The 23,260-nt window shown below is 40.1% G+C and overlaps 1 long non-coding RNA gene across 1 annotated transcript; it reads left to right on the top strand.

The window, feature by feature from the left end:
• The first annotated feature begins 7,118 nt into the window (after positions 1–7,118).
• On the top strand, positions 7,119–12,514 carry LOC134297651 (uncharacterized). The gene is made up of 2 exons (XR_010004472.1): positions 7,119–9,010; positions 12,182–12,514. It is a non-coding gene; the product is annotated as an uncharacterized LOC134297651 (long non-coding RNA).
• The last annotated feature ends 10,746 nt before the right edge of the window (positions 12,515–23,260 follow it).

The raw sequence follows: 23,260 nt of genomic DNA, 5'->3' as shown, positions 1-23,260 counted from the left end.
TAGCCATGTACAAATACATGAAGGGAAGTCATAGGGAGGAGGACGCAAGCTTGTTTTCTTCTGCCCTGCAGACTAGGATGCGGAACAATGGCTTCAAACTACAGGAAAGGAGATTCCACCTGAACATCAGGAAGAACTTCCTCACTGTGAGAGCTGTTCGGCAGTGGAACTCTGTCCCCCGGATTGTGGTGGAGGCTCCTTCTTTGGAGGCTTTTAAGCAGAGGCTGGATGGCCATCTGTCGGGAGTGCTTTGAACGCGATTTCCTGCTACTTGGCAGGGGGGTTGGACCGGATGGCCCATGGGGTCTCTTCCAATTCTACTATTCTATGATTCTATGAGCATGACTGCTCAGCTTCCAAGAAGAGATAAGATCTCTTCCCATTTATGTAGTTAGACCATAAACCTGATCAACCAAAACCTGAAGAACACTCAGAAAAAAGTAGAAAATAGCACCCCCTGTATTATCAGACAAGATGGCATCCTCTAGAAAAGGTGCAGCATGAGGCCTACTGTTAGCGAGAAATTGTAAACCCCCCCAAAATGAATGATAGAAAATTATATGAATCTTCATCAATTGGCAAAGCCACAGCCTTACGTTGTTCAGTGGACTGCTTCCTCTGCCTCGCTTTTTCTTTGTTCATCAAAACTCACCATGGGAAGCAAATCGGCTACACACCAGAGGGAATTTACATGATCTCTTCTAAACATATTGCCTAGAGGAAGTCAGTCTAGAAGGAAATGGTGAGGCACCCCCAATCTCCTTGATACATTTCCCACATCCATGAACCTCCAGAATCTGTCTCACTTCCTGGAACTCATTCATAAATTCTGGGGGTTCATTAATAAATTTCTATTTAATTTTTTTTCTCACAATCTCGCAATGCCAGAGGCCAAACAGACTGTGCTTCCCTCTTTCTTCCCAGTCTTGTAGCCTGGAATGTCTGTCTGGTCACACCTGGATGTGTGCACCCAATTTGCCTAATCTCATCATAATAGGATATGGGAGCAAGAAGAAAAGAAGCTTAATGTATACTTAAAAGCATTCCCTGTTCCCATAGAAGAGATCAGAACTAACTCCATTGACTGAAGCTTTTCCTGTTATAAACTCCCATTTCATTTATATATTTCCTGCTGTCATTAAGCTTATCCTGCTTTCATTGATATCCACTGATGAGGATCAGTGCACAAGTTGCGAGAAAGGCTTCGCCCATTGTACTGTTTATCAATCATAATTACTCTTTGTATTTGCCAAATCCCCTTTTTTGTGTATAATAAAGGTAAAGGTTTCCTCTTGACACTAAGTCTAGTTGACTCCAACTCTTGGGGGTGGTGCTCATCTCCATTTCTAAGCCGAAGAGCTGGCGTTGTCCATAGACATTTCCTTGGTTATGTGGCCGGCATGACTGTATCAAGTGCTGTTACCTTCCCTCTGGAGGGGTACCTATTGATCTACCCTCCTCGATGGATTGTCACCTTGATGTGGTGAGGGGGCTTGTGTGTTCCAATGAACCTGAAGGCACAACCATGGGAGTCACACACTCCCAGGAGTGGCCACAGGGGAGGTTCCAGACCAAGCACAATCCGAAGACCCAAAGACCTCAACGGCGGAGCAGGCGGAGGATAACATTGTATATGTTACAACGGCTGTGAAGGCGGAAGAAGGCTGCAACAGACTGAGAAGCCACTCTCGTTGTGTTAATCACACCACTGCTGGGACCTCGATCTGTGAAGACTGTGTGTTGACCAGCCATGCACCAACCCCCATGCATTAAAAAAAATCACACACAGGCGTCTTCCAAGAAATGGAGGACCATCATCCTCGAACTACGAGGGATCGCCTAATAATAATATTGATCTACTCACATTTGCATGTTTTCGAACTGCTAGGTTGGCAGAAGCTGGGGCTAATGACAGGAGCTCACCACGCTCCATGGATTCAAACTGCTGATCTTTTGATCAGCAAGTTCCACAGCTCAGTGGTTTAATTCTCTGCACCACCATGGCCCCTCTTTCTGTATACTCAAACTGAATTGTTAAGTCAATCAGGAACACAATTACATGCTTCCACACCACATTCCTGGGGTTCAGGGGTGGAACAATGAATGGACAAAGACTTTGAATAATTGAATGATAGCTGTTTATTTTTCCCACTACTGGAGAACACCAACCAGAAACCATCAGAAAGAATCCCAAGCCAACAGGAGCCTGGATCTTAGCTGAGCCATTTTTCAGCCAATCTGGGGCTAGTGCAGGTATTCCAAATGGCTATCAAAATAAATCAATATGCTCTATATTTCCCAATGCAGTATGTCAGATCTTTGAGAGTGCAGGATCTATTCCGACATCCTTTTGGGTTTGAAAGAATAAACCTCTGTTCTTTTTGCCTTCAACCCGGTTCATGTCCTGATTCGATCTTTGGGGTAGCTTGATGCACCAGCCTCCAGATCCGTGACTTTAGTGGTTATTGAAATCACTCAACACTACAATGAATGTTTTTTAAAAAAACATAGCTGTGAAGGCCACAGTCAGGACCCCATTAGGAAGTGAGGTATTTAATGAAGATTTATATTTTAAAGGGCGTATGTGATTTGCTCTGAGGTTGAAAAAGTGCAACTTACCAGAAGAGGCCAGATCTGGCGACTTTTAGGTGTCTAGACCATGAGCCTAAGCAGACAGAACTTGTAGAGCCTTCAAAAATATTAGCAAAAAACCCCCATGAAATAGCAGACAAAATGGCCTTCTCCAGAAAGGGTCAGCATATGGCCTAGCATGTGGCCAAACACCACAGTCCTGAGGGCAATGGCTAGAATGTCTTCACAAGTCAAGGAAGCAATCAATGTGCTGAAATATATTTTAAAAGGAGCGTGGTAGCAAAAATCACATGCCTTCCACTGAGACTGAGAGAGTGAGACTTGCTTAAGGCAACAATTTCATTTTTTTATTTTTTAAAAAAGGGATTTATACACATTTCTCTGAGGCCAATGTCTCTCAAGCCGAAGAGAGTATGACTCACTCAATACCTAGTTTATATACCTAGTTTATATACCTGACATTTACTTAGTAAGCATTCTCTAATGCTCTTTATTATAAATATTCATTGGCTGTACAATTTTATAAAAGTTTCCATTATCTGGGTATGCATTTTCTAATGGGGCTATTCATAAAATCGAAAATGAGCAGTGAGTATTTCTAATAAAGAGCATTACAAAATACATTGCCTAACCTGGGCAATGCCACATAGATAAAGGTAAGGTAAAGGTTTCCTCTGACGTTAAGTCCAGTCGTGACCGACTCTGGGGGTTGGTGCTCATCTCCATTTCTAAGCCGAAGAGTCGGCATTGTCCATAGACACCTCCAAAGTCATGTGGCCAGCATGACTGCATGGAGCACCGTTACCTTCCCACCGGAGTGGTACCTATTGATCTACTCACATTTGCATGTTTTCGAACTGCTAGGTTGGCAGGAGCTAGGGCTAACAGCAGGCACTCATTCCGCTCCTGGGATTTGAACCTGGGACCTTTTGGTCTGCAAGTTCAGCAGCTCAGCGCATTAACACACTGTGCCATTACAAAATATATTGCCTAACCTGGGCAATGCCACATATATACGCTAAAAAGGTCATACAGTCTTGCCGGCCACATGACCTTGGAAGTGTCTATGGACAACATCGGCTCTTTGGTTTAGATATTAAGATGAGCACCAACCCCCAGAGCCGGACACAACTAGATTTAATGTCAACAGAAAACTTTTACCTTTACCAACACCTGGCAATGCCAGGTATATACACTAGTAGTTAATATACTGTGTTTCCCCGAAAATAAGACAGTGACTTATATTAATTTTTGCTCCCAAAGATGCGCTAGGTCTTATTTTCAGGGGATGTCTTATTTTTCCATGAAGAAGAATTCACATTTATTGTTGAACAAAATGAGCATTTATTATTTACTGTACAGTAGTTGTTATCACAAACAAGTATAACCAGACAAACTGTGAATCCTATCAAGAATTTCTTGTTATTACCATTATTTCCATGTACAACAATTTATGGTACGTACATATACCAATTCTGCATGCTTCAGTGTTCTATTTGGTGGATATGCTTTTAAACAAAAACTTTGCTAGGTCTTACTTTCGGAGGAGACCTTATATTTAGCAATTCAGCAAAACCTCTACTAGGTCTTATTTTCAGGGGATGTCTTATTTTTGGGGAAACAGGGCAAGTGGCTCTCCCTTTAATTTGGTGCTTAATTCCTTGCTAGGCTATTTCCTTGACTTATGTACCAACATGTCATAGGAACAACCATTCCAGATCTTCAGTTCCCCTTCAGAACCAACCTGCTATAGTTGGTTGAGATTACAAACTTAAAATATATATCTATTACACAGAAGGAGTTCCCAAAGTTTGTTCTTTTTTTCCACTGGCTACTTCTACTGCTTTTTTAAACAGTGGAATAGACTAGACCTGGACTTTCTTATTAGAGCCAGTGTATTATCCCAGTTTGAGTACTTGATGATGGCTTTGGAGATTAGGGTTTGAATCCTTATTCAGCTATGGAAATCCCTCAGTGATGTTGGAGAAGTCACACTCTCTCAGGGGAATCCAGGGGCAAGTTATGCCCAGAAAACTCCAGGATATGCTTGTTATACAATGAAAATGACTTGAAGGTACACATCAATAACAACCTCATTTATTTTTTAGTTAGAATGATCGCTATAGTGAACTAGAAGCCTGTAGAAGAGAGCAAGAGGTATTTTGCTAACAACACTTGTCCATGGAGAGGCAACTAAATTTTCTTTTATGTTTCTGGCTACTGATTAATATTTATAAGTCCATTAACACCATCCCCATGAGTCTGAGAGTATCTGAATTCTCATAATTTAAGTTTCTCGTCTTCTTTTTCCCCTCCCACACCATCATTCTATTCCTCATCAAAGCTCAAATGGCATCAGGCATACATGTGCTTACAACTTGTAAATGATTTTCCCCTATGGGGAAAAAAATCCTCCCCTTGCAGAACATCTTTCTTAATGTAACATTTCAGAGACTGCAGACCAAATCTTTATAGTGCTGATATCTCAATTTACTTTTGTTTCTTGATATTTTTCTACTTTACAGAAAAATGAGGCACAGATGTTTTATAAATCCCGCTATACTGATTGGAGAAGACAGTATTATGATTAATAATTATTAATTTCTATCATTATCATCATTGCCATGATTAGAGATTGGTCCCTAAAATGCAGAGGTAGACATTTTACTACCGTGTTTCCCCGAAAATAAGAAAGTGTCTTATATTAATTTTTGCTCCCAAAGATGTGCTAGGTCTTATTTTCAGGGGATGTCTTATTTTTCCATGAAGAAGAATTCGCATTTATTGTTGAACAAAAAATGAACATTTATTATATACTGTACAGTAGTTGTCATCACAAACCAACATAACCAGACAAACTGTGAATGCTATCAAAAATTTTCTGTTACTACCATTATTTTCATGTACAACTGGTATGGACATTTACCAATCCTGCGTGCTCTGGTGTTTTGTTTGGCAGGCGCTGGAGATGCTTCCAAACAAAACCTTTGCTAGGTTTTACTTTCAGGGGAGGCCTTATATTTAGCAATTCAGCAAAACTTCTACTAGGTCTTATTTTTCGGGGATGTCTTATTTTCGGGGAAACAGGGTAGTATCATGGAAGGAAGAACATGGATTCTTGGTCTTCATTTTAGCAATCTGACAAAAATCTTTCTGAAAATGTAATATCTGGAGGTTTATAATTTAACTTATATTTACTTTCTAAGATATAATGTTGCACTGAATATGTAACATATCAAATTTTGTGTGTTTCCACTTATATGGTTACTCTGGAAGAATTTAGAGCTGTCTCCAGGCTTCTGGGATCTGTATTGGCTCCTCCTATATTCAAAAAACATCAAACAATTAGGGTCAGGGTGCATCTACAATGAAGGATTGATGCAGTTTGACACAATTTTAACTGCCATAGCTCAATGCTATGAAATCCTGGGAGCTTTAGTTTTACAAAGTATTCAGCCTCCTTTGCCAAAGAATGGTGTCTCACCAAACTCCAACTACCATGATCCCATAGCATTGAGTCATAGTAGTTAAAGTGATGCGAACCTGCATTAATTCTACAGTGTGGATGTCCTCAGATGAATAATGAGGGTTTGGGACCAAGGATGGTCTACCTTACTGAATCAGTAACTGAACTGGGAACCAACATCTAGGTAAATCCCATTAGTACAATCAGTCTATTCTAATTGGGGCTAACATTAGAGTTCAGTTTAGGACTTAAATGGTAGTCATTGGAACAAGGAAAAAGCACTAGCAAATTTTACAAAAAAAAAAAAGCTTTCCTGGTCTCCCAAAACTACCCTCTTGCTCTCTTGCTGAATGGAAAATACTGTCGTGAAAATAATGTTGAAGTATGCTTTAGCTACCAACCAAATAAGTTTCTATAACTAGATGGAAAATGGATTCCATATTGAGCTTTGCTTCAGGCATTCAGATCTCTTGATTCCGCCTTACCTGGAATAAGTTTCTTAATTTGAATTGTATGGGTTTGGGGTTTTTTAAAAAGGGGGGAGCAGGTAGAGGAACCCTTTTTTGATGACCATGCTGGCATGGGGATTCTGAGAATTGTCTGACTCTTCAACAATTATTTGTCACAAATGGTTGGAAAATATTTACCAGAAGGTCCTAACATTTGTTCATCCCTGTTTCAGACAGCAGATATCTCTACTCCAAATCATGTTCAGAGGTCATTAAGTCTGCTAATAACATGTCAGAAAGCAAAATAATAAAAGACATGAACAGTTTGAACCAAATGATCATTCAAGACTCTCTTAATGTAATCAGTAAAAAGCCAGCCTCTTATCACTAGGGCTGGAATTCTATAATCTAGGAATCGCTACCAAAAAGTTCTTAACTGTAGGATCTGCCAGTGACATTTCTGTGAGGCAGATCATTCTGATCTTTGGGCACAGGAAGATTCATCTTATAATGATAATAATAATAATAATAATAATAATAATAATAATAATAATAATAATAATAATTTATTTATACCCCGCCACCATCTCCCCAATGGGGACTTGGGGCGGCTTACATGGGGCCATGCCCAAAACAATACAAAATAAACAGCATATAAAAACAACACTTCAGAACACAATGAACAGTACAATTAATAAAATATCCATTACAATACAAATCAAGGGAACAATAAAAACAAGGGCGGTCCACATGAACATTAAATTAAAACTCGGGGTGAGAGAAACATAAAATAAAACCATAGCAATCAGGGTCAAGGAAGTGGTGTAGTCTAGAGGATAGATATTAGAGGGAGCAACAGAAAAGGAATGTAAAATAGTTACTCTCCAAAGGCACCACGGAAAAGCCATGTTTTCAAATCTTTCTTGAAGGCTACTAATGTGGGGGCTTGCCTAATCTCAGTGGGCAGTAAATTCCATAGTGTAAAAGGTAAAGGTAAAGGTTTCCCCTGACGTTAAGTCCAGTCATGTCTGACTCTGGGGGTTGGTGCTCATCTCCATTTCTAAGCTGAAGAGCCGGCGTTGTCCGTAGACACCTTCAAGTTCATGTGGTCGGCATGACTGCATGGAGCTCCGTTACCTTCCCGCCAGAGCGGTATCTATTGATCTACTCACATTGGCATGTTTTCAAACTGATAGGTTGGCAGGAGCATCTTAGTGTAGTCTGTTTTAAATATGTATGAACTGTGTAAGGAAGTGTTACCACCTCATCAGATGGGCCGATTTGCCCGTCATATGCTGCTTCACCTCCCTTTTTGGCACAGAACCATTCACACGAGGTAAAGACACTTCCGTCCCAGCTCCGTGCTGAAAAGGGAGGTGAAGCTGCACTCGCCATTGCCACAGCCACAGCAACCTGGGGAGCCTTACTGTGTTGCCTTCCTATTTTGCCTTCCCTTCAATGGAGGGAAACTGGGAGGCATCCACAGGATGAGGAAGAAGGTAAGGTGGGTGATGCAGGGCATGGAAAGGTAGTTTCCATGGATTCACTCAAATGTGATAAGGTCATTAGTTTGTATTGAAGAGGAATACAGATTTTTCATACTGGCAACCAAAGTCCGCACAGTCAAAGCAATGGTATTCCCCATAGTAACCTATGGATGCGAGAGCGGGGCCATAAGGAAGGCTGAGTGAAGGAAGATAGACGCTTTTGAACTCTGGTGCTGGAGGAAAATCCTGAGAGTGCCTTGGACCGCAAGAAGATCCAACCAGCCCATCCTCCAGGAAATAATGCCCGGCTGCTCACTGGAGGGAAGGATATTAGAGGTAAAGCTGAAGTATTTTGGCCACATCATGAGGAGACAGGAAAGCTTGGAAAAAATCACGATGCTGGGGAAAATGGAAGGAAAAAGAGAGGCCGACCAAGGGCAAGATGGATGGACGGTATCCTTGAAGTGTCTGGCTTGACCTTGAAGGAACTGGGGGCGGTGACAGCCAACAGGGAGCTCTGGCATGGACTGGTCCATGAGGTCATGAAGAGTCGGAGACGACTAAACGACTGAGCAGCAGCAGAAGCAGCTGCTTTTTATGGGTTAGTACAGCATAACTTGCTATTCTTTAATTCAAGAGGACATAGTGAAGTGTTGGTGGGTTGGGGATCCCTAAGTTATGGTATGTTTCTGCAAAAGCAGATTTAGCTTCAGGAGCCCTTTCACACTATATAAATATGTAGTACTTTAATACTAGTGTTATGCTCATAACAGTCTGCTAAGGAATTCTGGGTTTGTAGCTTTGTGAGGCATTAGAGTTCTCTGACTGGGAATTCTAAGTGTTCTCCACAACTGCAAATCTCAGGATTCCATAAGACAGAACCTATGCTTTTGTCAGTGTTCTGTGATAAGGAAAACACGGATGGAGATATTGTAAGCTTGGATATGTGATGGGGGAAGATCTGACCACTGCTTCCTGGGAAGAGGCTGTGAAAATATTGTGGTTGGATGCAAATGGTAAGAAAGAGGGCTTGGAGGGAGGGGAGAGGGCTGGTGTGTGTGTGTGGGGGGGGGGAGTTTACATTTAGCCTATCTACCAAAACAGACACTGAATTCACAATCCTATTTTCTTAATTTGGTCGCCTAAATTTCTTCTTGCAGTTACTTGTATGTGACATGGGATATCTTTGTACATCACCTACACTTACACTTAGGTGATCCCTCGTAGTTCGAGGATGATGGTCCTCCATTTCTTGGAAGACGCCCGTGCGTGATTTTTTTAAATGTGTGGAGGTTGGTGCACGGCTGATCAACACACAGTCTTCACAGATTGAGGTCCCAGCAGTGGTGTGATTAACACAATGAGAGTGGCTTCTCAGTCTGTTGCAGCCTTCTTCCCCCTTCACAGCTGTTATAACATGTACCATGTTATCCTCCGCCTGTTCCGCCGTTGAGGTCTTTGGGTCTTCGGATTGTTCTTGGTCTGGCTCCTCCCCTGTGGCCACTCCTGGGAGTGTGTGACTCCCGTGGTTATGCCCTCAGGTTCATTGGAACACGCAAGCCCCCTCACCACGTCAAGGTGACAATCCATCGAGGGGGCTTTGTACATCACCCTGAGCTCTGTAGAAGAAAGTTTGGATAAAAATCAGGAATAAATATGGTTTAGATTTACAGTGAAATCCAAATTCAACGATGTGTCAGCTGTAGAATTTGGCACATGTCTCTTCTGTTGGCAGAAACTTCCTTCAGTAGAAATAGCCTTTCTCCCCAATCCTTTTTCTCAGGATGGAAATACATTTCCTTGGACTTGAGACTCTTAGTGGAACTAGTATTTTTTTTTCTTCACCTCAGGAGATATTAGTGCCCAGAAAAAAGGTCTTGATATTAGCAGTCCTAACTTATACTCAAATACCTAGGGTGGAAGTGGTTTGAATTCAACATCAGCTCATCTGGTTTCTGAACATATTCCCCATTCTAGTTTGCATTTTAATAATAGGGGACTAAATTCAGTCATGATTTACTTATGTTCTGTTGATTTCAGTGAATCTACACTGCATTAATTGATCCCTATTTCAGCTGATGAAAGATGGATACCTCCTTGAGATTTACTGGTGCCTGTAGTTAATGTGCTACATAGTTAATGTTCTTCCTGTTCCCTACCCCCCCCCCCTCAATAATTGTTACTCATCAGGAAGGAGCTACTGCAATTGATGGAGATCTGTTCCCCTGTTGATCAAAAAGCAGCTGACTGATGTTTTAACCTTCATATTAGTTATCTTTGGGAACAGAAGCAGGACCTCTGTTGCTATTTACCCTCACAGCAGTGATAGGGGAGTGGTTCTATCAGCCAGCAACTACCTAAGTTTTTTATCGTGTTAGAACCGACTTGCAAGTCACTTCTGGTGTAAGAGAATTGGTGGTCTACAGAGATGTTCCCAAAGAACGCCAGATGTGTTACTGGGAGGCTTCTCTCATGTCCCTGCAAGCTAGAGCTGATAGATAGAATCTCACTCCATCTCGTAGATTTGAACCAGCAACCTTCAGATCAGCAACCCAACCTTCAGGTCAGCAGTTCACAAGGGATTAACCCATTGTGCCACCGCAGTTCCTTCCCAAGTGACAGGATATGACTTCCAACAATCACAGCAGGGTCTTCCTGGAAAGTTGAAATTGGGAAACTTTAATGGTCCCTACCTAGCCTCTAAGTAGAGATTGTGAAAGTAGGTCAAGATTGTGAACACAAAACATTCATGAGTGCAGAACTCCAAGTTTCACATTCCTAATTGCTCAACAAGATTCTAATTAATGTGCATAATACGTTGATTACTTTATTTTAAACTAAGCTTGTTAACTGAGTTACTTTTGTTTACTGTGAGGCACATGGAGTTCACATGAAATGCTCAAGATCATACAACCTTTCCCATAAATGCATCAAATGAACAAACACATGCATAATAGGAGTATCTCTTGAGAAGCAGCTTGCTACAGAAATTTCTTCCTCATAAACGAATGATCACTAGTAATACTAATAAGGAATCTTTTGGGTTCAATTAATGTACTTGCCTTGGTGTGTAAAGTAGAAAGTAGGCTGGCAAAGCCTTCAAGGGGGAAAAAGTTCAAAAGACAGGGGAAAAAAATCCTAAACAAAAGCCTTTCTTGTGCTTAAGCCTTAGGATAGTTCGAAAGAGAAATTCATTATGGGAAGCTTTGCCTGTAAGTTCTCCAAAGTCATCTTCACTTCAGTTGCATTCCAACTGCTGTCTGCCAGCTGGCATCAGGGAATCTTCTAAAGGATTCTTTCTCTGTTTAATTTTTCTACATTTTATGTCAGGTTCTTAAATAAAGGTTATCATGAGTCTGAGGAATTAACGTATTTCACAAGGAATTATCACACAGAGCTGCAAGCTGTATAAAAAAGAGAAGACACTTTCTTGTTGGAATATGTCCCAGTCAGAAGTAAAAAAAAGAAAAAAAAGATTTTTACTATATACTATACTATATTACTACTATAGTTCATTTAGCAATGCAGTTCCACATCTGGTTTATCAAAACCAGGCTCAGAAAGGGCGGTGTGGAATACTTCTACATAGGATATGATAAAAGGCCAGTATTTCTTCTTGGGGACTCGGGGCAGCTTACATGGGGCCTTGCCCGATACAACAATTAAATATCAATAACAAAGCAAAAGCACAATTAACCCAATAAAAACATCAACATCAGTAAAAAAAACAATCATTAAAATCAGCATGAAGCATATAATGTTAAAAACTGGAGACTATCATAAATCCCAGGCAAAGTGCAGAATGTGCCGAAATGGGGAAAGGTAATTTCACAGTTGAAATTGACAATAAAATGCAGTATAACAATGGCAACACATCAAGAATGGAGCTATTATGGAATGGGCAGATAGATCAATCCAACAACAATTAAACGTCAAAGGCCTTTTGGAAGAGCCAGGTTTTTAAGCTCCTCCAGAAGGAGAGGAGGGTAGGGGCCTGCCTGATCTCTCTAGGGAACGAGTTCCAAAGCCGGGGGGCCACGACGGAGAAGGCCCTCTCTTTCGTCCCCACCAACTCAGATATGTCGTATCAACCAAGCTTTTAATATTAAGTCTCAGCTTGTCTTCCAGGACTTCATCAGATACAATCTTCTCTCCTTTTTTTTTTTTTGCACTGTTGAGTCCTGCAGCAGCCATCACATGATGCAAAGCCACTTCTAGTGGTTGCCCATGGGACTCGGGTGTGACAGCACAAAGAAATGGAAAGACGACTGCGCTTTCAGGAGTTAAGTGCTGTCTGACTCCCAACAGAAGAAGCCAGAGAGAAGCCAGAGAGAAGCAGGGAAAGGAAATGGGATGACTAGCATTCCTGAACATAGAAGGCCGTGGGACCTGACCACAGAGAACAAAAGAAGACAGTTCCCTCCACCTTTTCCTTGCTTTCTCAGCTTTCATGTGACCAATCCCAAATGTCTTAATAGAATGTTAAACTTACTAGGTGATAAACGTTATTCAAACTTTCACTCCTTCTGATCTCTTTCTTTCTGTTTTGAACTTCAGCACTTGCCATTCACAACCACAACTGCAGCATCCTTGGATAGAAAAACTCAGAAGAAGACAACAGGGGAAGTGACAATGTGGGAGTGGGGATAAGGCTTGTTGTTGTTGTTTATTTGTTCAGTTGCTTCTGTCTCTTCGTGATCTCATGGACCAGCCCATGGCAGAGCTCCCTGCTGGCTGTCACGACCCACAGCTTCTTCAAGGTCAGGCCAGTTACTTCAAGGATACTATCCATCCATCTTGCCCTTGGTTGACTGCTCTTCATTTTTCTTTCCATTTTCCTCAGAATTATTATCTTCTCCAAGCTTTCCTGTCTTCTCAGGGAATAAAGTAGCAAAGTAAAATGCTGCCCTCATATCAGTCTCCAGAAAATGTACTCAAAGTACACTAAATTTAGCTGGAAAAGGCATTTCATATTCTAACTTAAGTCCCTCACTCTCCCAGAGGGGGGGGGGGAACATATTTATGTAGTTAGTATTAATGCATTGGTTCTGATCTCAGATCATTATTGATAGTGTTATCTGTTCATTATCTATACTTCTAAAACTGTTCTAGGAGAGTGATCTAAGTTTGACCCTGAGATTAGAAAAAAATTGTGATAATTAGTCATGTCAGTTCAATACATAACTAGTGCTGCATCTCATAAACTGTTGTTGTGTGCCTTTGGATTATTTTCAACTTCTGGTGACCCTACAGTGAATGTATTGTGAGATTTTCTGGGGTTTAGAATGTGTGACTCCCCCAAGATCACAGAGTAGCTTTCCATGGCAGAGTGAGGAATTTAATGCTAGTCTCCAGAGCAGGGCCGGCCCTAGGTAATTTTCAAGTGTAAGTGAGCAGAATTTTGCCCCCCCCAACCAATCACTGAAAAATAAAAGCATTGGATAAGCGAAAATGTTGGATAATAAGGAGGGATTAAGGAAAAGCCTATTAAACATCAAATGACATTATGATTTTACACCACGGTGGCTCCCAGATTCTGTTTATTATCTCTCATGTATCAGTTCTGGAAATATAAGGGCAATCTTCCAATTGTGTGGCAATCACCTTTAAATGTTAGAAGAAGAATGTGTAATGCCTTTAAATCATTTGGACTTAAATCCATTTAAACCTGAGGTACAGCTGCTTCACACTGGGAAAAAGCAAACTCTTACTTTCTTTTATTCTTCTTGTGGCCTTCCACTCATCCAGTATAAATAACTTAACCACAGAGAATCAATATCTTTTAGGAATCACTGTCATTTAGCAATTCCTTAAGGCTATACCTGGGCAGAGGTATTTTGCCTCATCAGTTCTCTATCCTTTTAACTACTGCCCTTTGCGAACTGTCTTGCTACAAGACACATTGGGCTAAACACCAAACAGAAGATGCCTGCTGCAAATCTGAATAAGTCCTATGAAACTCAATGGGCTTACTTCCAGATAAGCAGCTGTTATCCTATTTGTTTGCAGAGGTACTCATATCTTCTTGGTAGGCTTCTCATGAAACAGGCCAACTAATTGATCATTGTATTAACAGAACATTGGTCAAGACCTTTAGTCTGATCTAACTCTCTGTTCTCCCATTCTCACATCAGCATATGTGATTCAGGCTGAATCCTATTTATTTCTGAAAGCAAACCAGAGTGGTTTGCATGGTGCGACAGGCACCTGGTGTGTTTGTTTGTCTGCATTCTTATTTTCTTTTGGGTGTGTGTGTGTGAGAGAGAGAGAGAGAGAGAGAGAGAGAGAGAGAGAGAGAGAGAGAGAGATTCTATATCAATCAAGCATATACTTTGACAGCCCACTTTGCTGGTGATGCAAAAGCATTTTGTGCTGTACAAGTGTTTTACATCAGACTACTCTTGGCTGGGTTTCCATTAGCCCCATTCTCCTGAGAGTGGAACATTGTTTCTCAGTCACAGTAACAACTGAATGATGCGTGAAAGCACAAGCTCATTTAATCTCAGAGAACTCTTAACTGGTTTCCACCCAAAGGATTCAAATCAAGATCAGTATAGCAAGAGCTGGCCTCAAAAACATCAACTCCCACTCCCACTTAGCAGAATATTATAATAGAGTGTTCCCTCACTTATCGCGGGGGTTAGGTTCCAGGACTACCCGCAAAAAGTGAAAATCCACGAAGTTGGGACATTATATTTATTTTAATATTTATACATTATTTTGCATAGTTATAGACTATTTTAAGTCTTTATCAACCAATCGTGTGTTGATAAATTGCCTCCTTCTCTTCCCATTGCCGCTTGGGGTCCTTTTCTCTCCCTTTGGCTTCTCCTTCCTCCCTTCCTTAGTCTGTAAATTGTAATTTTTTATGATTTATAATAGTCTTTTAGAGTTTATTGAAAAACCGCGAAACAGCGAATCTGCGAAAACTGAACCTTGAAATAGTGAGGGAATACTGTACATGTCTCATGCTTTATTTTTTCCATCTTTCAAACAAAACAACATCAGTCCGTGTTTCTTGACCCTTATGTCAAAGGTGGTAGAGCTTGAAAGGAGAATTTCTGGCCCAGGTGATGTCCCCAAACTTCATAATGACTTAAATGACAATACCTGGGCTGGCGAAGAAGCTTATTTTTTAAAACTAACTGAATTATGAACAGATCTAGAGATGCTTAGAAAATCTAGTGCCAGAAGAGAATCTGCTCAATTCTCCAGCTTGACAAAGTCGAGAAACCAAATCCCTATAAGAATCTCAGGCAGATAGGCTGAAAGACAGTGCAAGAAGCCCACGGTTGTGGAACATAGCACCTTAGAGGAAATTATTTTGGCACCTAGGGCAGAAAATCTCTTCAAGCATTAAAATGCAAGTGCAATCAATTAAAAAAACTCATACACCTCACCTTCAGTTTTAAGAAGGGAGATTCATTCTATTCACCAGTAAGGCCAGCCTGCTTATAGGGATTTCCCATCTGATGAATAAGTTCTATAATGAATTAGAGATATGAATCTATATAAAGCCAGTGAAGCCACTGCATCAAATCATGAGTACTTCTATACTTTAAAATCAAAGTTGTTTGACATCACTGTCATTGCCATGGCTCAATGCTGTAGAATCCTGGGATTTGTAGCTTGATGAGACATCAGCACACTTTGGCAGAGAAGGTTGAAGTTTTGTAAACCTACAACTCCCAGGATTCCATAACGTTGTGTCAAGTCAATTACAATGCTGTCAAACTGCATTAATTCTGCAGTACAGATGCACCATGAGATGTGCTCTTCAGCCTGGGAAGCTGTTTAAACATACGTTTGAGTAGACATACATAGAACTAAATTGTGCTTTGCATGCTGGGTGGGAAACTGTTCAAATTGGGCCTCCGGCTAATATAAATAATTTTTATGCATTATGTGTTAGCAGTCCTCCCTAGCTGTTATTTTTTTTTTCAACCTCTTTAGTTTAGAGGGCAAAAGTTTTGATGTTCTAAGCCTGGTCTTGCATGCAGATTCATTAATTTAACTGATGATGAATTCAGGCAAATTTCCAATACACTTGAGGAGGTGCAGTATGAGTGAACTGAGGTCTGAAACTAAATGGATAGTGTTTTTCAAAATAATTCAGTCTACTCTTGCTAACAGATTCATGGCAAAGATTAAATGAAATTAACCTATATACATCAAGAGATGAAAAGAGAATTGGAGAACTTCCACATGAAAGCTTAATTGAGCACGGGCATCATACATTTATCATATTTATTGTACAAGCTTGGCCACATCATGAGGAGACAGGAAAGCATGGAAAAGAACACGATGCTGGGGAAAATGGAAGGAAAAAGGAAGAGAGGCCGACCAAGGGCAAGATGGATGGACGGTATCCTTGAAGTGACTGGCTTGACCTTGAAGGAACTGGGGGTGGTGACGGCTGATAGGGAGCTCTGGCGTGGACTGGTCCATGCGGTCACGAAGAGTCGGAAATGACTAAATGACTGAGCAGCAGCAGCATTGTACAAGCATACAGCTGGATCTGGTTGTGTGATCTTTCTGCCCTCAAGAAGTTCACCTGATATTGACTGGGAAGTCAGAGCTACACATGCCTCAATGTATGCACATGGATGTTCTTTCCTTGTGTTCCCTCTTACAAAGTTGAAATATTTCAGGTGTTTCCTTTACCATCATCTGGCAATCTCCATAAGAAATGTGTGGTTTTTTTTTTTTTACTAATTTTAATCTCTAGTACAAGAATGAAAAAATTAATAATGATTTCTCTGTGCTGGATGACGTTTTGCATTTTTCTTCATTTCCAAGTAATTTTTAGCACTTTGATATACAGTAGAGTCTCACTTATCCAACACTCGCTTATCCAACGTTCTGGATTATCCAACGTATTTTGTAGTCAATGTTTTTAATACATCATGATATTTTGGTGCTAAATTTGTAAATACAGTAATTACTAGGTAGCATTACTTCATATTGAACTAATTTTTCTGTCAAATTTGTTGTATAACATGATGTTTTGGTGCTTAATTTGTAAAATCATGACCTAATTTGATGTTTAATAGGCTTCTCCTTAATCTCTCCTTATTATCCAACATATTCGCTTATCCAACATTCTGCCGGCCAGTTTATGTTGGATAAGTGAGACTCTACTGTGTGTGTGTGTGTGTGTGTGTGTGTGTGTGTGTGTGTGTGTATATAATGGGGAAAAAAACAATTCTGGTAGAAAATAAATTTTGGGGAGGATTTTGTTTTTGGCATAAGAATGCCAAATATCATAGACAATTGCCATTTTTTCAATGAACTGTTTCACTTTGTTGAGATATTCTTGTTAAGGATAAGAAAATTTCTGAATATCCTTTAAATTCCTAATTACCAAAATGATTTCTGTGTATCGCTGCATCTATCAGTAAGCAAATAATTATAACAAAACCATGGAAAAACTCCGGCTTCTTATATACATGAAGATGGGTGGTTAATTCTCTAGCTGTGACCACAGTGTATGATGTTTCCACCCTACAACTTCCAGTAAAAAGGTAAAGGTTTCCCCTGACGTTAAGTCCAGTCATGTCTGACTCTGGGGGTTGGTGCTCATCTCCATTTCTAAGCCGAAGAGCCGGTGTTATCCGTAGACACCTCCAAGGTCATGTGGCCGGCATGACTGCATGGAGCACTGTTACCTTCCCGCCTGAGCGGTACCTATTGATCTACTCACATTGGCATGTTTTCGAACTGCTAGGTTGGCAGGAGCTGGAGCTAACAGCGGCCGCTCCTGCCGCTCCCGGTGTTTGAACCTGGGACCTTTTGGTCTGCAAGTTCAGCAGCTCAGCGCTTTAACACACTTCGCCACCGGGGCTCCAGTAACCCTATACATTATAGCAATCCTGAAAGATTTTGTTGCCGTGGCCCTTCAAGTCACTTAGGACTTATGGTAACCCTAGTACAGATCTACCATGGAGTTTTCTTGAGATGATTTTTTCAGAGGAGGTTTGTTTTTGGCTTCTTCAAGGAAAATGTGATTTGCTCAAGGTCTATGAGTTTCAATGGCTGAGCAAAGATTTGAACCCCAGTGTGTAGAGTCCTAGTCTAAATCTCAAACAAGTACACCATGCTGACTTTCAATCATTAGGCAGAATTAATTTCTTGGTCCACTTCTTGAAGTGCTGCAGGTATAGAGATGGGCCGGGCTGTGGCGCAGGCTGCTGAGCAGCTGCTGCAATAAATCACTCTGACCATGAGGTCATGAGTTCGAGGCCAGCCCATTGCGGGGTGAGCACCTGTCAATTAAAAATAAAATATAGCCCCTGCTCGTTGCTGACCTAGCAACCTGAAAGATAGTTGCATCTATCAAGTAGGAAATAAGATACCACTTATAAAAGTGGGAAGGCAAGTTTAACTAATTTACAACTTTGGAATGAGGAAGTGAGGAAGTGCCATCAGTGTGGATGATAAGCAGCTGCTCCCCCCTGTGGCCAGAATCGAACATCCCCTCAGGAGGAAGTTAAATTGCCTCTGCGTCTGTCTGTCTGTCTGTCTGTCTCTGTCTCGGTTCGATGTGTTTATGGGCATTGAATGTTTGCCCTATATGTATATAATGTGATCTGCCCTGAGTCCCCTTCGGGGTGAGAAAGGCAGAATATAAATACTGTAAATAAATAAAATAATAAATATTTGCTGGCTCCTTTGGAAAGTCCATGTGTAATTATGTCACGAGGCTTTATGCTATGATAGAGAATGTGAGGTTGAGTTTCAGAAGGCTTAAATGTTCCAAGCTAAACAATATTCCAGAATACTTGTAAGGTATCTAAACAAACACAATAATCTTTGCAAAAGAAAAACTGTAATGACCAAATAGCATATAGTGACACCAAAATCCCCAATAAAAAGCTCAATACAGTAGCATGAAAAGAACAATGAAAAAGGAGCAACTACTCTTAAACAGAAAGTATTTCAGTCTTACAACAGTCCCAATGTATGTAAGCTTCAGGGGTCCAAGTTTGATGAGAAATTCTTCCAAAAGAAGTAAACAAGTGAAGAGTAGCTATATGCAGGACTGAGAAGATAATAATGGAGTACCGCTCTCAGGCAAGCAACACAAAACACACAGGTGTATCTTGCAAAATCTTGCTACTACCTTGTCTGTCCCTGACTCCTGCCAGCATGTGCTGTCCAAGGCGACAGCCTCACTTGACCTACAAATAGAGGTGGCTCTGTGTATAATTCTAATGTTTCTATGTTCTATGTGAGGCCAGCAAATAGAGATCACTTCAAATGACAGCTCTGGTTCATAAAATTTGAGAGGACAGAAAATTCAGATATAAAAGGGTTAAAAATGCAACATGTACCACAAAATAAAACATGCACAACACAGCTCTTCAATTGTCACAGCAACGAAGTCAAGCAGGGTAGAATTACACTAAAGAAATAATTATGGCATGCAAATAATTGTTACAGAAAAAGGACATTAAGCAATGAGGGAAGCTGAGGCAAAATTATATTTGAAAAGGAGATGGAAATAATGTGGTTTAATATTAAATATTTCAAAAGAAAAAAACTCCACAAAACCTGCAGAGATTATTTCAATGTGCTTTATTTCCAATTGCTTTCACTTGCATTGTTTACTCCAGGTGATCTTTACCAGAAGCAGGAGAAAAATGCACACTAAAACATGTATTTTGGAAGCACAAAAGGATGTGTGGGCATGAAGGTCCCTTATGAAAATGAAAGATCAAAGGCTAATTATTCTACTGGAATAACTAGAGCTTTACATTTGATTGGAACATGGTGGCGGTAGTTGGCTTAGAGCCATGGTCAACAATAGATCCATATTTTGCATTGTGCAAGGACTGAACAGTTTTATCTGATGCCTAATTTTCCCACAAGGTGAAGCATACCTCAAGAGCCCAAAGCTACCTGTTGTCTTGTTTATCAAGCCTGACAAAGTTGTTGATAAAATTCATGAAAGCTTTATCTAACTCCATTCTTTTGAACAGTCTGTATTTCAGAGTTTGCAGGAAACTCGGACTTTGCAGCTGTCTGGACAGCTGGATAGGATCTTTTTCTTTTTTTAAAACATTTTATTTATAATTTTCCAAATACATAAAAAGAGACACATACATTACATATAAAAGAAAAGAACATACAAGATTAAAGGAAAAAGAGAAAAAAGAAAAGGGGGAAAAAACAACCCATATATATACATTGGTGTGTGTATATATATATATATATATATATATATATATATATATATATATGCATATGTGTATATGTATCTGACTGATGCCCGCCCCTACCCTTCCAGATCTCCTGCATTGCAAAATCAAGTTCCTTCATTTGGGGCATTTCCCCTACAGATGCCCTTTTATTTCTTATGAGCCAATAATCGATTTTAAACATGTCCAATCTGTTTTTTTTCCTTGGCGGGTTACACTGTGAAATTGTTTGTGTTAGTATGTCCATATTCCTTATCTCTAATAATTTCAGCTTCAATTTTTCCACTGTGGGTATTTCTTGTGTCTTCCATACTTTTGCTAGGCAAATCCTAGCTGCCGTGGTCATGTATGTAAAGAGTCTTTCCCTATTGCGGTCCATCTGGAGGTCCGTTATTCCTAACAAAAAGTATTCAGGTTTTATATCGATTTTTTAAAAAAGAATTTCCACCATTTCCTTATGAATTTCTTGCCAGTATCTTTTTATCTTCTTGCACCCCCACCACATATGTATGAAATCACCCTTGTGCTTCTCGCATTTCCAGCATTTCCCGTCACCTTTCCCCTTTTTGAATTTCGATATTCTTTCCGGCGTCAAATACCACCTAAAAAATAACTTATACCAGTTCTCCTTTAATTCTATCGCATATGTAAATTTGAGCTTCTTCCTCCATACCTTTTCCCACTCAGCAAAATTTATCATGTGACCAACATCTTTCACCCATTTTATCATTGGCTCTTTGACTAGCACTTCTTCTGTATCCCATTCTAATAACTGTTAATACAGTATCTTAATTACTTTTGTTTCCATTTTAAGTATTTTATCCCAGCCTGTATCTTTCCTTTCAAAACCTATCTTTTTGTCCATTACAAAGCTTTCCTTTATTTGCCAATATGTCAACCACGTCATGATGGGCTACATTTGTTTGATCTCTTCATGCATCTTAAGGAATATTTCTTGATGTCCCAATTTGAGTATTTGTTTGTACGTCAACCATTTTTCTCTTGGTAGTACTCTCAGATGATCTGCCTCTAACGGCGAGAACCAAAGTGGTACTCCCATATAAAATCTTCTCTTGTATACTTCCCATGTTTTAATGAGGGCTGCCCTAATATAATGATTCTTAAAGTTCTTTTCCTTACTTGCTTGGTCTCTCTATGCCAACCTTTTTTTAAGTCTTGCCCTTCTAGAGCCAGTGTTTTCTTCTTTATAAGTTCTTTTTCAACCCAATCCAGCAAACTTTTCTTGCACTAATCAGAACAGGGAAAGGGAATGTGTCATCCTCATGTTACCACCATCACTCCTTGCCAGTCACAATGGTCCTTACAAGTTCCCTGTAAGTGCCAAGCTGGTGTAGCTGGGATCCAAATGGGGTGTCCATGCAAACAGCAAGAAGGTGGGTGCTCTTCTATCCACTCCTTGCTGATTTCACAGGCATACCATTATGACTTCAGCAGATAGTGATGGCAAGATATTCACAGGGAACACCATAGCTGGTGAAGAGTGGTGGTGAGGACATGGCCAAGGGGATGAACTCAACTATCTTGACACGTGGCTCTAGATTCAGCAGGTACATGATGATTTCGAGGTAGCTCCAGAGTACAAATGTCCTGAATTAACTTGCCCTATATAGATGTCCCCTTAATTATAGCAGAATCACTCAATATAGGATTACAGATAATAAAGCAAAATAGCACTATATAGGATTAGATTCTATGATGCATTTTTTCTCAGGAAATAAAAATGCATCATAAAATCATATAATTGTAAAAGAGATGATCACTATATAGTTCAATTCATTGCTATGTAGGAATCCACAACTAAAGCACTTACAAATGTTGACTACCCAAACTCTGTTTAAAAACTGCCAATAAAAGGGAGAGTACACTCTGGGACAATCTATTTCATTTTTTAACATCTCTTTCCATCAAAAACTTCTTCCCAAAGTTTCAATGTAACATTTTTCTTTTGATTTGAATCCAATACTATGCTGGCCTTTAGAGAAGCAGTAAACAACTGTGCTGTGTTTTCTATATGAAATTCTTAAAATATTTAAAAATGGCTTTTGGTAGCTCATTCACCCTCCTTAGGGCCCCTGGTGGCACAGTGTGTTAAAGTGCTGAGCTGCTGAACTTGCGGACCAAAAGGTCCCAGGTTCAAATCCCGGGAGCAGAATGAGCACCTGCTGTTAGCCCCAGCTCCTGCCAAACTAGCAGTTCGAAAACATGCTAATGTGAGTAGATCAATAGGTACCGCTCCGGCAGGAAGGTAACAGCACTCCATGCAGTCATGCCGGCCACATGACCTTGGAGGTGTCTACAGACAACGCCGGCTCTTTGGCTTAGAAATGGAGATGAGCACCAACCCCCAGAGTCGGTCACGACTGGACTTAATGTCAGGGGAAAACTTTTATCTTTACCTCACCCTTCTTTGGAGATACTACGAAACAAAATTATTTCCATATGGCTTAGAGGTTTTTTAAATGAGTAATAATATCAGAATTGTTTCAGATTTTAGTCACTTCTTACTGCATGTTGAACAATACTGACAAGTGTAATTTCCTGATAAGACAAACATCCCAAATCAACTATTATGTTTTCTCCTTGAATTTTGACTACTGAATTCAGGCTCCATACAAGTGTTGGTAACATATATGATAAGTTGTAAGAGTGGTCAACGGAATTAGAAGGAGTTAAAAACTGCATGGTAAAATGGGCAAAAAACATAGGCCGCCCAATCAAATTAGGAGAGTGGGAACAAATCTGGAATAAAAAACTAAATTATAGCTATGCATCAGATTTAAAAGAAAATTGGCTGAAAATGTTTCACAGATGGTATATAACCCTGAGAAAATTAGGCATAGTGTACAAAACTCTCAAAATAATGGTTGGAAATGTAAATGTAATTTAGGTTCCTACTAGCATATTTGGTGGACATGTAGTGAAACCGCAAAATTTTGGAAAGCAATACATTTAGAAAGTAAAAATATACTAAAAAAGACCTTCCCAATGAAACTGGTATATTATCTACTTGGAATGACTGATAAAGACACGGATTTTAATTCAAAG

This window comes from Anolis carolinensis, chromosome 3 (genome assembly GCF_035594765.1).
Source record: "Anolis carolinensis isolate JA03-04 chromosome 3, rAnoCar3.1.pri, whole genome shotgun sequence".
Taxonomy (NCBI): domain Eukaryota; kingdom Metazoa; phylum Chordata; class Lepidosauria; order Squamata; family Dactyloidae; genus Anolis; species Anolis carolinensis.
Note: the sequence above shows the minus strand (reverse complement) of the source record. Positions and strands in the feature narration are given on the sequence as shown.